General features: G+C 41.2%; 1 pseudogene; it reads right to left on the bottom strand.

Annotated features, from left to right (window-relative positions):
* Window positions 1-12,915: 12,915 nt before the first annotated feature.
* On the bottom strand, window positions 12,916-13,592 carry LOC146549659 (histone H1 pseudogene; annotated as a pseudogene).
* Between the last annotated feature and the right edge of the window lie 2,435 nt (window positions 13,593-16,027).

The raw sequence follows: 16,027 nt of genomic DNA, 5'->3' as shown, positions 1-16,027 counted from the left end.
AACGGTGATATGTAGACCAGGGTTTTAGCACGTGATGCAGTTGGTGACAAATGATCCCCACACACTGGAAATTGCAGCGAACTTATCAGTCTTTGCTCGATCACTGCGGGTGGACTTGTCATCAAAGCGTAGGTGTTGCATGATGTCTTGGAAGCGGTTTCGTGCCATAGTTCCAATTATCTGTGGGTTTCCCAGGTTTGCTGACCAGCAGTCATTTACCGATGGAACCCTGTAAACCCCCCGCAAGATGACAATTGCAATAAATGCCATTAGTTCAGGGAGGTCCATGAACCAATGAACATGCTCCATGCACCACTCAGCAGGCCATTTGTAAATATGTGTACAAATGGTTGGTTTTTTGTACTGTTTTTATCAATAAATGTCAGCAACAAAGGACATACACCCATGTGTGTTGATTTCTCCCTAAGATGGCAAACTGAAACACTCCAAGTTGGTGACTTTTGGAGATTTGTTTCCCTGGATGATTGAGAATGCATCAAGATGAAACACAGAAGGAAGCTCACCGCTTTTAGCAGCTCCCCCACCCCCTCAATCACTCACTGAGTGATTGAGGGGGTGGGGGAGTGGAGTGTTTCAGTGTTTCAGTTTGCCATCTTAGGGAGAAATCAACACGTCCTTTGTATGTCCTTTGTTGCTGCCATAAATGCCATTAGTTCAGGGAGGTCCATGAACCAATGAACATGCTCCATGCACCACTCAGCAGGCCATTTGTAAATATGTGTACAAATGGTTGGTTTTTTGTACTGTTTTTATCAATAAATGTCAGCAACAAAGGACATACAAAGGACATGTGTTGATTTCTCCCTAAGATGGCAAACTGAAACACTGAAACACTCCACTCCCCCACCCCCTCAATCACTCACTGAGTGATTGAGGGGGTGGGGGAGCTGCTAAAAGCGGTGAGCTTCCTTTTGTGTTTCATCTTGATGCATTCTCAATCATCCAGGGAAACAAATCTCCAAAAGTCACCAACTTGGAGTGTTTCAGTTTGCCATCTTAGGGAGAAATCAACACATGTCCTTTGTATGTCCTTTGTTGCTGACATTTATTGATAAAAACAGTACAAAAAACCAACCATTTGTACACATATTTACAAATGGCCTGCTGAGTGGTGCATGGAGCAAGTTTTGGGTGGCTTGCGACCTAAAATCCAAGTACACAGATGCAAAAAAAATCAGGCCACTGTGCGATGTGTTCACTGCTACAGGTACACATGTGGTAAATGCAGACGACAGATACCGTGGCAGTGCCAGGATTGTGAGTGATTGCTGAAAATGTTGAAATGTACTCACTCACTTTTTATCATTATTTGTAAATATGTGTACAAATGGTTGGTTTTTTGTACTGTTTTCATCAATAAATGTCAGCAACAAAGGACATACAAAGGACATGTGTTGATTTCTCCCTAAGATGGCAAACTGAAACACTCCACTCCCCCACCCCCTCAATCACTCACCCCCACTCCCCTCCCTCCAGAATTCCTAGGTAACGACCTAATATACATATGAACGACTCCAGCATTTGACTGACTGCTCTCCGGCTTTTAAAGGTAGAAACGCAAAATGATGACTCCGCAGGGGTCTAAGGTAGAAAACCAAAATGACTGCTCTCTGGGGGTCTAAGTGCTAGACTTATTGACTGTATAATCCTCATATCTAAAATGCTGCTAGTTTAACAAATACTTTTTTAGCCTCTGAATTTCATATTTTGTATAAAAACAATTTTAATTTCTAAACAGTTAATGCAGTCATTTTATTAAACACCTTGAATTAAAGCTGAAACCAAACAATCAAATCTCAATTGCTTGATGTAAAACAAACTTGGGTGGTGTACAGTGTTAAAACTTAAAATTTCCTTGTTATTCAGTCTCTCTGATAGCTTTGGTGCCAAAGTCCTTATGGCAGCTCTGCAGCCACAGATGTGAGTGGTTATAAATGGGGACACATTTCAAAGTGTTTTTAGAAGGTGTTTTTAGATGCAGCACATCTTTAATTTGTGCTGCTTAGCTGTTTGCTTCTCATGGACAAATCTCTTTTCTAAGTTCCTTAGGTTGTTGGTTATATTTGTCACAAATTTTCTTTGCCTCAAGTGACTCTCAACACAGTCTGGAAGTGTTTCTGAGAAGCGGCATAACCTCTATCAATGCATTGTTTACTGGTCATGGCAATGGTCCCATCTATGCATTCTGTACACCCACACACTGAGGCAACTCAGTTTGATTCAATTCTAAGTCCTTATCTTAGGACCATTTACCTTTTACCATCTAAAATTCAATAAATCTTTTCGCTTTAGTTCTACCTTGAATTGCTTTGCAAAATAGCTCCACAAAGTCCTTCTCATTCACTAAGCAACATGTAAACTATTGTGTAGGATTAGATGAGGAAAGAAAAGCACTGTCTGTGCTTTCGTATAGCTATTGTGCAAAAACCACTTGGACCAGAAGATAACATAAGACTTTACAGAACAAATTTACTAATTATCACACCATCAGCTGAAAGTACACAAAATGCAGAAGGAACAAAAAAAATTATATGGTGCTTTTCTTGATAAAATCGTACTTTTCCCTACTCTTATTTTATGTTTTTTGTGCGACTTATGAGGTCAGTTTTGTTTTTTTAGTTACAGCATGTCAAAATGAAAAAAAAAACAACTAAATCAGACGTGGTATCTTGTGCTGAAAAGAATGGTACCAAAATAGGCAAGGAAAACATCCATCCATCTTCTAATGCTTATCAAGTGCTGGGTTGTGAGGGCAACAGCCTAAGGCTACGTCTACACTAATCCGGATAAATTTGAAAAAAATGCTCTAAAAACGGTCCGCATCCACACTGTCGTGTTCAATCGTTTTCATCCATACTGAATACACTACGTTCCTGTACCGTGCATGCGTGAAATGCAAGACGATTGACCTGCGTCACTTCCATCTGCCATTTATTTACTTTCCGGCTCTTTGAAAAGTTGCGCAAAATGTCAAGGAAAAGTGCAGAGTTTTATCTGGAGCATGTACAAACTGATATTAATCTATAATAGAGCTGTCAAAATTGACAACAAACGAAACAACTGCTGTCATCCACCATCTTAACTGAATTGGTGACATGATTGCATCATATGACTAAAATGTGTCATCGTTTTCGCAGTCCACACAGCAACGCAAAAACCGCGTTTTCAAATTTATCCACTTTAGAGAGCGTTTTCAGAAAGATCAGTTTTCCTTGACCAAAGCACTGTCTCTGTGTGGACGGAAGGCCAAAACGGAGAGAAAAAGATGCGTCTTCAAACCAAAATGCATCAGTGTGGACATAGCCTAAGCAGAGAAGTCCAGACCTTCCTCTCCCTGGACTACCTCCTCCAGCTTGTCCGGGGAACACCAAGGCATCCACTGGCCAGCCGAGAGATATAAAGCCAAGAAATATAATCCGTCCAGTGTGTCCTGGGTCTGCCCCGGGACACACTGGAGCCTGGAACACCTCACCCAGGATGCATCCTTATCAGATGCCTGAATCACCTCAACTGGCTCCTTTCGATGTGGAGGAGCAGTGGCTCTACTCTGAGCCCCTCCTAGGTGGCTGAACCCTATCTCTAAGAGAGAGGCTAGCCACCCTTCAGAGGAAGCCCATTTACACCTCTTGTATTCTCAGTCTCATTTTTTCAGTCACAGCTTGTGACCATAGGTGAGGGTAGAGACGTAGACTGAGCTTCGCTTTTACACTCAGCTCTCTCTTCACCACGATGGACCGGTACAACGTCCGCATCACAGCCGCAGCACCAATCCATCTGTCAATCTCCCACTCCCTTCTCCCATCACTTGTGAACAAGACCCCGAGATACTTAAACTCCTCCACTTGGGGCAGGAACTTGTCCCTGACCCAAATTTGGGACTCTACCCTTTTCCGGCTGAGGACCATGAACAGATTTGGAGGTGCTGATTCTCATTTCCACCGTTTCACACTTGGCTGCGAACAGTTCCTGTGCGAGCTGGAGGCCATCACCCAATAAAGCCAACAAAACTGTACAATATAAAGTGCCTTGAGGTGACTGTTGTTGTGATTTGGCGCTATATAAATAAAATTGAATTGAATTGAATTGAACTGAATTGAATAGAACCGCATAATCTGCGAAAAGCAGAGATGAGATTCTGAGACCACCCTAGTGAAAGCTACTGGGCTATGCCTAGAAATTCTGTCCATAAAAATTACAGATGCAAGGAGTGTAATCCCCCTACACTTGGAACGTACCCTCTGGTCCCCCTTCTTAAAGATGGGAATCACCTCCTAAGCCTGCCAGTCCAGAGGTACTGCCCCTGATCTCTACGCAAAATTGTAGTCAAAAACGATCAGTTGTACCGTAGACAATTTAGTAAAAGTAAATCTAGTATAAAGCTAAAACCATCACAGATTGTATCCTTGATAAGTAAGAATATGAACAATAAAATTACCAGATTTAAATGCACGAGTTTTAGTTTACAGTACCATACCACCTTTACAGGGAGTGCAGAATTATTAGGCAAGTTGTATTTTTGAGGAATAATTTTATTATTGAACAACAACCATGTTCTCAATGAACCCAAAAAAACTCATTAATATCAAAGCTGAATGTTTTTGGAAGTAGTTTTTAGTTTGTTTTTAGTTTTAGCTATTTTAGGGGGATATCTGTGTGTGGAGGTGACTATTACTGTGCATAATTATTAGGCAACTTAACAAAAAACAAATATATACCCATTTCAATTATTTATTTTTTTACCAGTGACACCAATATAACATCTCCACATTCACAAATATACATTTCTGACATTCAAAAACAAAACAAAAACAAATCAGTGACCAATATAGCCACCTTTCTTTGCAAGGACACTCAAAAGCCTGCCATCCATGGATTCTGTCAGTGTTTTGATCTGTTCACCATCAACATTGCGTGCAGCAGCAACCACAGCCTCCCAGACACTGTTCAGAGAGGTGTACTGTTTTCCCTCCTTGTAAATCTCACATTTGATGATGGACCACAGGTTCTCAATGGGGTTCAGATCAGGTGAACAAGGTGCCCATGTCATTAGTTTTTCTTCTTTTATACCCTTTCTTGCCAGCCACGCTGTGGAGTACTTGGACGCGTGTGATGGAGCATTGTCCTGCATGAAAATCATGTTTTTCTTGAAGGATGCAGACTTCTTCCTGTACCACTGCTTGAAGATGGTGTCTTCCAGAAACTGGCAGTAGGACTGGGAGTTGAGCTTGACTCCATCCTCAACCCAAAAAGGCCCCACAAGCTCATCTTTGATGATACCAGTCCAAACCAGTACTCCACCTCCACCTTGCTGGCGTCTGAGTCGGACTGGAGCTCTCTGCCCTTTACCAATCCAGCCACGGGCCCATCCATCTGGCCCATCAAGACTCACTCTCATTTCATCAGTCCATAAAACCTTAAAAAAATCAGTCTTGAGATATTCCTTGGCCCAGTCTTGACGTTTCAGCTTGTGTGTCTTGTTCAGTGGTGGTCGTCTTTCAGCCTTTCTTACCTTGGCCATGTCTCTGAGTATTGCACACCTTGTGCTTTTGGGCACTCCAGTGATGTTGCAGCTCTGAAATATGGCCAAACTGGTGCCAAGTGGCATCTTGGCAGCTGCACGCTTGACTTTTCTCAGTTCATGGGCAGTTATTTTGCACCTTGGTTTTTCCACACGCTTCTTGCGACCCTGTTGACTATTTTGAATGAAACGCTTGATTGTTCGATGATCACGCTTCAGAAGCTTTGCAATATTGAGACTGCTGCATCCCTCTGCAAGATATCTCACTATTTTTGACTTTTCTGAGCCTGTCAAGTCCTTCTTTTGACCCATTTTGCCAAAGGAAAGGAAGTTGCCTAATAATTATGCACACCTGATATAGGGTGTTGATGTCATTAGACCACACCCCTTCTCATTACAGAGATGCACATCACCTAATATGCTTAATTGGTAGTAGGCTTTCCAGCCTATAGCTTGGAGTAAGACAACATGCATGAAGAGGATGATGTGGACAAAATACTCATTTGCCTAATAATTCTGCACTCCCTGTATTTATAAAGCACTTTAACAAAAAACCAAGGTTCACAAAGTGCTGTACATACAAATAGCATAAACAAAAAATAAAATCAAACATGTTTAAAAAAGTGTAGCAGTAGGATTAGGGGATTTGCATTTTCAAAAGATATTGATTTTTTTTTTTAGATTTCAACAATGTTTTAAATGTTTAATTGAGATTTTGTATTTTTTTTTACTAAGTCCTCTTATCCAACTTATAAATGATTAAATAAACAGATAACATTAAAAGGTAAATTATACATTAATTTAAATAAAAGATGTTTTCTTGCACATATTTTTCTTTAATTCACTATCAAATCAGGAAACATTTCATTTCAGTGCAACTCTATTGGTTCTCCATAAAGAACAGCTCATGGAACACAACAAACCACTTAAGTTGGCTCTTTAGATTACTTCAAAAGATTGAAAGGACAGGTCTGTCACAGTGGCTATGATTCCAAAAAAAACCAAACAAAAAACCCCAAACAAATAAACAAAGAAAAAAACAAGAACAAAAAGTAAACACATAACCAACAATGGCATTTCTTTTATATATTATATGGTCTTTATGACTGTGTTTCATATTAGCATTTCAGATTCAGATTATTACAGGAGGAAATGTATGAGTAAATGAAGAGATTAATGAGTGAATCTGTCACTAACATGTTTTCTTCAAAAGATCTGTTCTGTAGCCACATATCTAAATTACAGAACCTTTTTTGGGGGGGAATAATACATGTTTAATGCAAGTGTCTAGAAAGAAATAAAAAGCATGGTGGATGACTGGTCTCTCTCTCACTCACACACGCACAAATCTATTCCACCTCATCCGTTTAATTCTGTGATGGAATAGTAATTACATGTTTTAGATTGTTTTTGAATGAATGAATGAGAATTACTGTACGACCAGACTAAAACTACTCATAAATTTTCTACGTATTCTTTACTACATAAAAAATAAAAATACATATTCTTGTTTAAATTATTCACTTCTAAGAAAGAGCCTGGTGTCAAAAAAATGCTTTCAAGTAGATATTATTATAATATTTATAATTTTATCCTTTTAGTGTCTCAGCTCTGCCTGTTGTCTGAAACCTATCATGTCATTTTTAAAATGCACTATTTTGCTTCCAGAAAATGCATTTCAAAAAGCTTTTCTCACTTTTGTTAACAACCATGAGGTATAATCCCCCTCTAAAACTATTCTGTATACAGTGTTTTGTACAGTTCAGCACTTTTCTTCAGGGAGGTCACATTTAGAGATGCATTTTTCAGAGAACAACATTCTTGTCATGATTAACTGACTTGGAACAAATCAATATCGCCCACAGCGTGAGGGGGAGAAAAAAGAGGAGGGAAGAGAGACATGCAAGAGTCTTTCTGAAAGTCTGTGACCTTCAAATTACTGGATAGCTCATACCATGTGACAGAAATCAATTTATATAGATGAAAGTCGACGAAGATGGAGATTTGTGGCTCAACGGGAAAAAGAAAAATGTTTCAAATCATTACCTAGATGCTGTGTTTGCTCAAATGTGTAATTTCAATCTATAAAAACTGAGTTTTTGTTTTTTGTTTTTGTTTAGATTTTTTTTTCTGAAAACACTGTACAGTTTTCCAAATGCATTGCATAACCCATAAAAATGAATCATAACCTGTTATTGCTGACAATGATTTAATGAATCATTAGCTGAAACAAACTTCTGTCAGGTGTCACATTATGCCATCTGCCATTTGGCTGAACATCTAAACATCTTGAATTCTCTGGTTCATTTTTGTGCATACTAGTTGATGAATTTTAGTCCTAGTCTGTTTATGGAGTTTATTTAGTTCCTTCAGTGTTTACTTCTGTTTCATCCTCCTGTGTTTTATCCTTCATGTTCACCATGTTTCTCTGTTTCAGTTATTGTTATTCATTACTTTGTTAGTTAACTCCTGTGTTTTGCATTTAGTTCTTGTTAGGTTTGTAGCATAAACCTATTCGCTGGAACGTTAAGACAATATAATTACACTGCTAAGCAAGACACAAATAGGCAAAGTTCTTCATGTTACTCGTGCACGGGAGAGAACCGGACAACCGCTTGACTCCAGTTGGTCTCGTCCGTTCTCCCATACACTGTCCTTTTATTGAGGTTACATGAATATGCATAGGTTCATTAACATACGACGTCTACATACAAACAAAGAGTACCTTGCCTGTGTGTGTGTGTGTGTGTGTGTGTGTGTGTGTGTGTGTGTGTGTGTGTGTGTGTGTGTGTGAGGACTGCTGATCAAAGGGTCAAACATCCTTGGTCAGGAAGAGGGTAGCCTCCCCCTCACCCTAGATGGTTCATCCTAGATAACACGGTGAGGAAGTCCTGCAGTTCATCTAAACAAAGAGCACCTAGACTAGAACAGACGCAACTACGTTAATCCTACCATAAAACAATAAGACACGGTATGACCTCTCATGCTCCCAAAGTGCTGTCTAATACACACAAAGTTTGCAGACTATCAAGGATCAAAACCTCTACCAATCTACAACTAATTACAAAACTCTAAGCATATATAAGTAAATATTTCTAAGCATAAATGACAATCAACAATACAAATCTAACATTTCCCCCCTTTTTGACCTTTATGCCTGAAAAGTTCCCAGGTATGAATACCTCATGTCTGACAGTTTCAATGCAAACCTTTTTATACTCAGCATATGTCAAATCACCCTAAATTACTGAAAGGTACACAGTTTAATAAATGTATTAGCAGTTACCCCATTCATTGAGCTCATCTCATGGCAAACTGCATCTTACGAGCAACCAAAGAAATTGTTAATTTAATAGTGAAACTAAAAAAGTAACATTTTCAAAAACATCTCAACTTGGTGGTGCTTCCTCCGGGTGTGCACATCACATGTCTCTCTGCAGAGTGGTTTAAGCTCTGCAGGGCGTCATGAATGTCTCTTCCAGTTGTTTCCATCACTGTCCATAGGACCAGAGTCCAAATGTATGTAGAATAGACATTCAAACATACTAGTTGGTTTTGTGGTTCGTCAACATGGGTCTCAGCTATTTCCAAGCTGCAGACCTCTCAGCACTCTAGTTTTATGGCCTCTTACCAGCCCCCATCACCTGACTTCAGACCTTCGTCTTGTGAGGGGGATATTTATGACTCCTTCATTGTCCACGCTCTGCAGAAAAAGCTCTCTGTGGAAAGGGTGCTGGGTTCCGTCATCTTACTGCTGTTATGATCCCAGCAGCCTTCAGAGTGTCATCGTATGCACAGTACAGTGGCACAGCGTTAGGTGATGTTCATAGGAAACTGCTGTCATCACCACCATAGCTTCTGGTTCCTGTGCTTTCACAGAATCATGATGTCATCCTCGAACTCCTTCTGCGCTGTCGATGGAGCTTGGCACGCTCCCCTCATCCCACGAGTTTTCATGTTCCAACGCTGCTGAAGGTTTAAGGCAGAGCACGTCGTACACCTTAGTTGTCTTCCTCAGCGTCAATATTGAATCTTTCATTTTATTTAAAATCTTGCTGTGGGAAGTCTCCTCTTGATTTCCTGGAAGCTTAGTAGCACAGCTCTCTGTGTGATGTCTGCTGTGCTGAAGATGATCTCTGATCCTCCTGAAGCCTCTCTCCCATCTTGTGGACGATCCTCTCCTCTATTTTGCAGGCAGTTTCATGGTCCTTGCTGTGGCTCCAAGGTCTGATTTCATGATGGGCCCCAACCAGCTTGACCTTTGACCTCAACCACTGCCTGGCTGTCAGCTATGCCTGGAATGGTTCACGCTTCTCACTGGGCCTCTGAAGATTTCTCAGGAGATTACTGCTGCACCTGTATTTCCTTGCTAAGAAGAAAAACTTCTATTTGGAGAGCATGTCAACAATCATCAAACCACATTCTTTAGTTCAGTGAACTTCACTTATAGGCCATCAAAGCCTCATCTGAACATGGATGCACCACTTGCATAGGTTTAATATTTGTAAATAAACGGCTAATCACACAAATCACTGCAACAATAATAAAAAACATTGTTTAATGTTAATCCTTGGACCCCTCCTCTTGACGCATGGACACACCCATGCGTCAACTCACCAAACCTGGATTCCAGTCTTAAAGAAAAAGATTAGCTAGATCATATCCCAGACAACATCAGGGCATCTCCTCCCCTGGAGCAACACCACCCTGGACCTATAATCCTGCAATGAAAATGTTAGTGTGCTTTGCATATTAAGTTTGCTTAACACCTGGCTCTCCCAGGAGCCTGCATACACACCATCATGGCCTGGAAAACAAAATCTGGAAGTAAAATCAAACTTCATACCTGTAAACAATTGTATCATAAGGACAAGAAGCATTCAACATCAGCAAGACAAGTGTCATGTGCAGGTTTTCTCAAATCAGTAAACTACAATTATTTTCATAAGTCGCCTCAGACATGGATCATCCCATGTACTCAGGCAACATTAATGTAATCGGTGACTGCTCTTAAGCAAAGTCACTCCACTTATATATTACTATGGGCTCAAAAGTGGCCAGCTAATGAGCCCATATCAAACTATCCCAGAAACACTGTATCTCTTATTTATTTTACTCATGTCACTTGTCCGTTTCAGCTGAATCTTCCACAGCATTCTCAAAGAAATTAACATTAGCAATACACATTGACTGTAGTCAGACAGAGGTCAGACACAGGTCAACAGGTTCCAGAGGTGCCATAAAAACACCATAAAGTCAACCCTAGCTGTGGAAAGAAGTAACACTAGTTCTCAACACAGGAAATTTCACACAGGTTATTCACATTATCAAAGTAACCTTCACATTTTCCCATCTACACAATGCAACAGCATCACCACTCATAACCTGTAAACACAGTTTTCCTCACACATAAACCCAGAAATCCTGTAGTAGGAAAAAACATCAACCAGTTGTCCTGGTATAAATCGCATCATCAATTCACATGAAGAACTGGCATGCTGTAAGAAAAGAAAATGCAAATATTAGCGCTTGCGCAGGCGTATGCATACTTTGTCACAGATATCTCTGTGAGCAACTCAAGCCTATGAATAACACACCTGATAAATGCACAGACACAGAAAATGGCATTTAAAAGGTTAAATCATCATGCAACCTCGAGTGTTGCTGTCATCTTTCTGCTCCTGTAAAAGGAAACACATGGGTTCATCTGCACCTTTGTCAGGTGGGGGTTAGCTTCACACAATCATGTTCAGTCAGTCAGTCAGTTATTTTAAAATTCTTACTCATTCACTCAGTGGTTCCTTCTTTTGCTAATTGTGGAAATTATCATCGCATTCGTTTCCACGCTCAGCAAAACGACGTTATTTCAAAAAGAAAAATAATTTAGACTGGATTTCCTCGTTGAATCCTTTTTGGGGGGGACTCTCATTTCCTAATTGTCCCAAATAAGTGGCTTTCTCCTGAACCCATTTTAAATGTGGAGAAACTCACTTGCAACAATTTTCTTGACGACGTGTAACGCTTTTAATTCCCGACTTGCAGATCTGCTCAAAGAAAAGAAATTCACAAGCAAAAATCAGTGCTTGTTCAAAAATGAAAAATAAAAAATAACAGAGATTATCAAACCAAACTCTCAGTGCACTGTGAAAGTATCAAAATAAAAAGGCCTTGTTAAGTCATGACACAAGCTCCTCATCTCAGGAGGGTAAATCATACCATTAGCATGGTTTATCATACCATCATACTAATCGGCAGGCTCAACTTCACAACAAAAGAAAAATCATCAGCTAGATTCACTCCAAATCAACCATCAGCTGCACAACACACAACATAACCCTAATGTCATATTAGCTATGAGTTTAATCACCCGGTCTGTGCTCTTCACTCATTTAAGCCACAGATCTATTTTATTCAATTTTTCCTTTTTCCCTTCATCATAAAACATGTGACATGCTGTCATGCACTTCACAAAACAGTCTGTTCTGACGTATTCAGAGTTGTGTATCTAAATACAGGATTCACTCGCACATCAAAGCAGGAAACTCAGTGTTTTAGAGTCTCCACTCAACACACAACAAACTCCAACACATCTCATTCACTCGTGCTAGAATTCAGTCACCTTTCATTAATCTAAAACCGATCAACTAATTTGCATATCAGCTATTAACCCACTAAGTTGACAGGACGACAGAAAAGCATGTTCAAAATAGTATCACAAAAGACAATTTCCCTCATACAGTAAATTACTTATGCTGCCTCAATCAAGCAGGAAGCTTCTCCCAATTTACCATTTTAACAACTAAATTTATTGTCTGATCACTGGTTGGTCAAACCAGGATCTTTTTTTTTTTTTTTCCCACAAAAGTTAAATTGTTGTCCTGCAACTTGTAGAGTCAATTTTTTTTCTTTAGGATAAATTCAGTATTTGATAACAAGTGTCTGCTAAATTGACACTATTGTAACACTGATGAAAGATAACAAGCTAATTTTCATTGCATGGGTTTGTGTTATTAGGCAGGTCTAATGCATGTCTGTGGAGCTGCATCTCCAGCAGAGCATGTTCTTAAAGCTGCCTTTCCTACACATTTCTCTGCTATTATTTAATCATTTCTTAACTAATGTGCTATGAGTCTTCATGAGTCATTTTGTGTTTGGAATTGTTAGTAGGGTTAATGCATGTTCTGCTTGTGTGTGTGTGATTTTGTATATGTTTCTATTTTCGCAATGTTTCAGACTCCGTCTCAATTTTCCAACTTAAGCAGTCAGTTTTCTTTTCCCCAGGTTTGCTAACCCAAATTTTGATTTCCCACATTAAATAATTCCTATGTGTTCTCACCTAGTCTTCTCACTCTGTTGTCCTCTCCCACTTCAACAGTCCAACAGCCGGCAGTTCTCCTTCAGCTTTGTCCTGTGTCCCACTGTCTCTTCTTGCCATTTTACTCCACAGGTGGCAAATGTCAAACTCCAACTGTTCAGTTCTCCTCAAACATTTTCTTCACATGCACAGTGAAGTCACAGCCACTCTCACTATTGTCCTCTGATGCGGTTGACTTCGTGCTAGTGGCTGAAGTGCTGCTGCTGCTGCCTTCCTGGGCGACTTCTTAGCAGCTGCTGCCGGTTTCTTGGCTTTGGCCGCGGCGGGCTTCTTGGCTTTGCTCTCAGTAGCCTTGTTCATCTTGAAGGATCCGGAGGTCCTGGTGCCCTTGGTCTGCACCAGAGTGCCCTTCGCCACCAGGCTCTTGATGGCGGTCTTGACACGGGCCTTGTTCTTGTCCACATCGTAGCCTCCGGCAGCCAGAGCCTTCTTGAGGGCGGCCACGGACAGGCCGTTGCGCTCCTTGGAAGCGGCCACGGCTTTCACAATCAGCTCGCCCACGCTGAGGCTGACCTTCTTGGGCTTGGAAGTCATCGTCTTCTTCTTCTTGGCCTGAACCTCGGTGCAGGGCGTGTTTATGATGGAGCCTTTCCTACCACAGCGCTGGCACGTTGAACGCATCATGAAGGGTCCATTTCTTTCATGTCGCTAGCCAGCATGCTAACTGCATGTGGCTTGCCCGAGTCACTCAGTCCTTTTTGAGCATTTCAACATGCTGCCACCGCCATCTTGCTCGCCCCTCCGTGGAATTCATCCAATCAGACAGGAAGATGGGTTTGCTTTCTTCTGCTGCTGCTGTTTATCCACATTGCTGCTGCTTTGCTGGGACTTTTTGTGCTCAGGACTTGCTGCTGTCTCTTTATCATGGAGCTGCATTCCTTATCTTCAGGGAGGAGTGAGCTCGCTTGTGAGGTTGAGAAACACATGGCACTGTAAATAAGTCAGCCAGAAACTTGGCCTGCATGTTTCCAATGATGTTAAACTATAACTTTCTTCCGACCGCTGCATGTGGAAAATTGATTCAGGTCTGCTTTTCACCTGAAAGTGACAAACTAAAACATGTTCATTATTATCATCACTGCTTAATCAACACACATCTCTCTCTCTCTCTCTCTCTCTCTGTCTGTGTTTGTGTGAACAATCCTTTCTTAAAAGCAGAAAATGACATTGTAGTTGTTTTTCGGCTGATCAACACAAAACCTTTTTCCTATGATTATTTCTCTTCGTCTACAATGTAGTAATTTGTCTCTTTTTCACTCTTTTTTTTTTTTTTTCTTCACAATAGCTGGTGGTCTGCAAAATCACCGCTCTCACTCACAATCAGAGGCAATCACTTTTGCACAGTGCACAAAAACACTGTGATGTCAGACACATTCACACTCACTTTTTCATCTGCATAAATAAATCATATGGCTGGAGATATGTGCCATGGTGATCCATAAGCATGATCACCAGTTTATTTAATTATTTTTAATCCAACAAAACAAATAAACAAAAACATGATGCTGATGCTACACACACACACGAGTCAAGGTGCAGAAAAACTGCTCATGGAAACGCTGCACACTCTCTGTTTCCCTCTCTTTGAGTAGTTCTCAGACAGCTCTTGATCTGATAATGTGTAGCTTGCTCATCAGCTCAAAAAACAAAAACAAAACTGCAACGCGACATCACACAGTAGTTGCATGCTCTGCCCACAGTGGCAAAGTCTTACACTTACATATTCAACACAGCTTCTCCATCATGTATTTTTAGATGTTTCATACAGGGTTGAGCATATTAGTTGTTTTCACAGATGTGCTCTATATCTCAACAATGGCTCATAATAAGACGACAGTCTTCCACACAGGTCAAGTGCCTCTATGCACTTCATGAGTTTAAATATTTATCTATATCACTTCACCTCACATGTCATTGTACTAAATTTAAGCAACCACGAGCTTAATGTAGATTACTTTTAACAACTATCCACCTCAATTAAATCTATGGTCTGGCACACAGGCTGCTGTCGATCAGGGCAAGCTAAAGAATAAACATTGTGTCAGCAAGGGGTGGGGGGAAAGCCATTCACCAGAGCATATTTTAAGTGCTGCTGATGTGGGCTGGCCTTCTCCACAGCTCTCCAAGGCTGGTGTGTTTTCTGAAAACTTCTAACATTTGAATCTCTTCCATTTATAAGCCTGCGATTAACCGCACGGCTCAGGTCCGCGTGACCGCGCTCGCGTGAACCCGCGCAGCTGTGGAGCCGTCGCTCTCTCTCTTTTTTACATAAATACTTTGTGCTGCCAGGAGCAAAGTCCAGAACAAACGTCTGTCTCCCTCCGACTCACTCTTGGTTGCTTAGAAACCCATGATAACAACAACAGTCGGTGTCACAGACCACATGTTCTGCTCCGCACACACTCACACAACAACAACGACGACGACGACAACAAAAACAACACAAAATAGGCCTATCGTCCAGCACAATCTGGACCCCGCGGAACTTCTCAACGCCCCACAAAGCGGCGGAGAACTCACCTCTAGCCACACAAAGTAGCGAGGAACCTCTTGCTCCACAAAGTAGCAAGGAACCCGGGTATCGCTACACAAGGTAGCGAACTTCTCAACGCCTCACACAGTGGCGGAGACTGCACAACGACACGGTTATAGAGTCGGCCTCTTCTCAACGCCTCACACAGTGGCGGAGACTGCACAACGACACGGTTATAGAGTCGGCCTCTTCTCAACGCCTCACACAGTGGCGGAGACTGCACAACGACACGGTTATAGAGTCGGCCTCTTTAAACTTACTTGGCGTTGCTTAGAGTGTAATATCAGCCCGAATCCCGCCGACCGTCATTCATCGAGGAGAAAAGACAGACCGCGAATCCACAGGAACTTCCTGGCTGACGTCAGGCTTTCAGCGTGCCTCTCCTCCCCTCGGTGAATGCGATTCCAGGGCTCCGGCTCTCGAAGGACCAATTAATGTTAGGTTTGTAGCATAAACCTATTCACTGGAACGTTAAGACAATATAATTACACTGCTAAGCAAGACACAAATAGGCAAAGTTCTTCATGTTACTCGTGCACGGGAGAGAACCGGACAACCGCTTGACTCCAGTTGGTCTCGT

Source organism: Mchenga conophoros, linkage group LG22, assembly GCF_057382185.1.
Source record: "Mchenga conophoros isolate Kocher_MC1m ecotype Shallow Benthic linkage group LG22, M_conophoros_male_GT1.1, whole genome shotgun sequence".
Lineage (NCBI taxonomy): Eukaryota > Metazoa > Chordata > Actinopteri > Cichliformes > Cichlidae > Mchenga > Mchenga conophoros.
The sequence above is the reverse complement of the archived record's forward strand: the minus strand, read 5'-3'. Positions and strand labels throughout refer to the sequence as shown.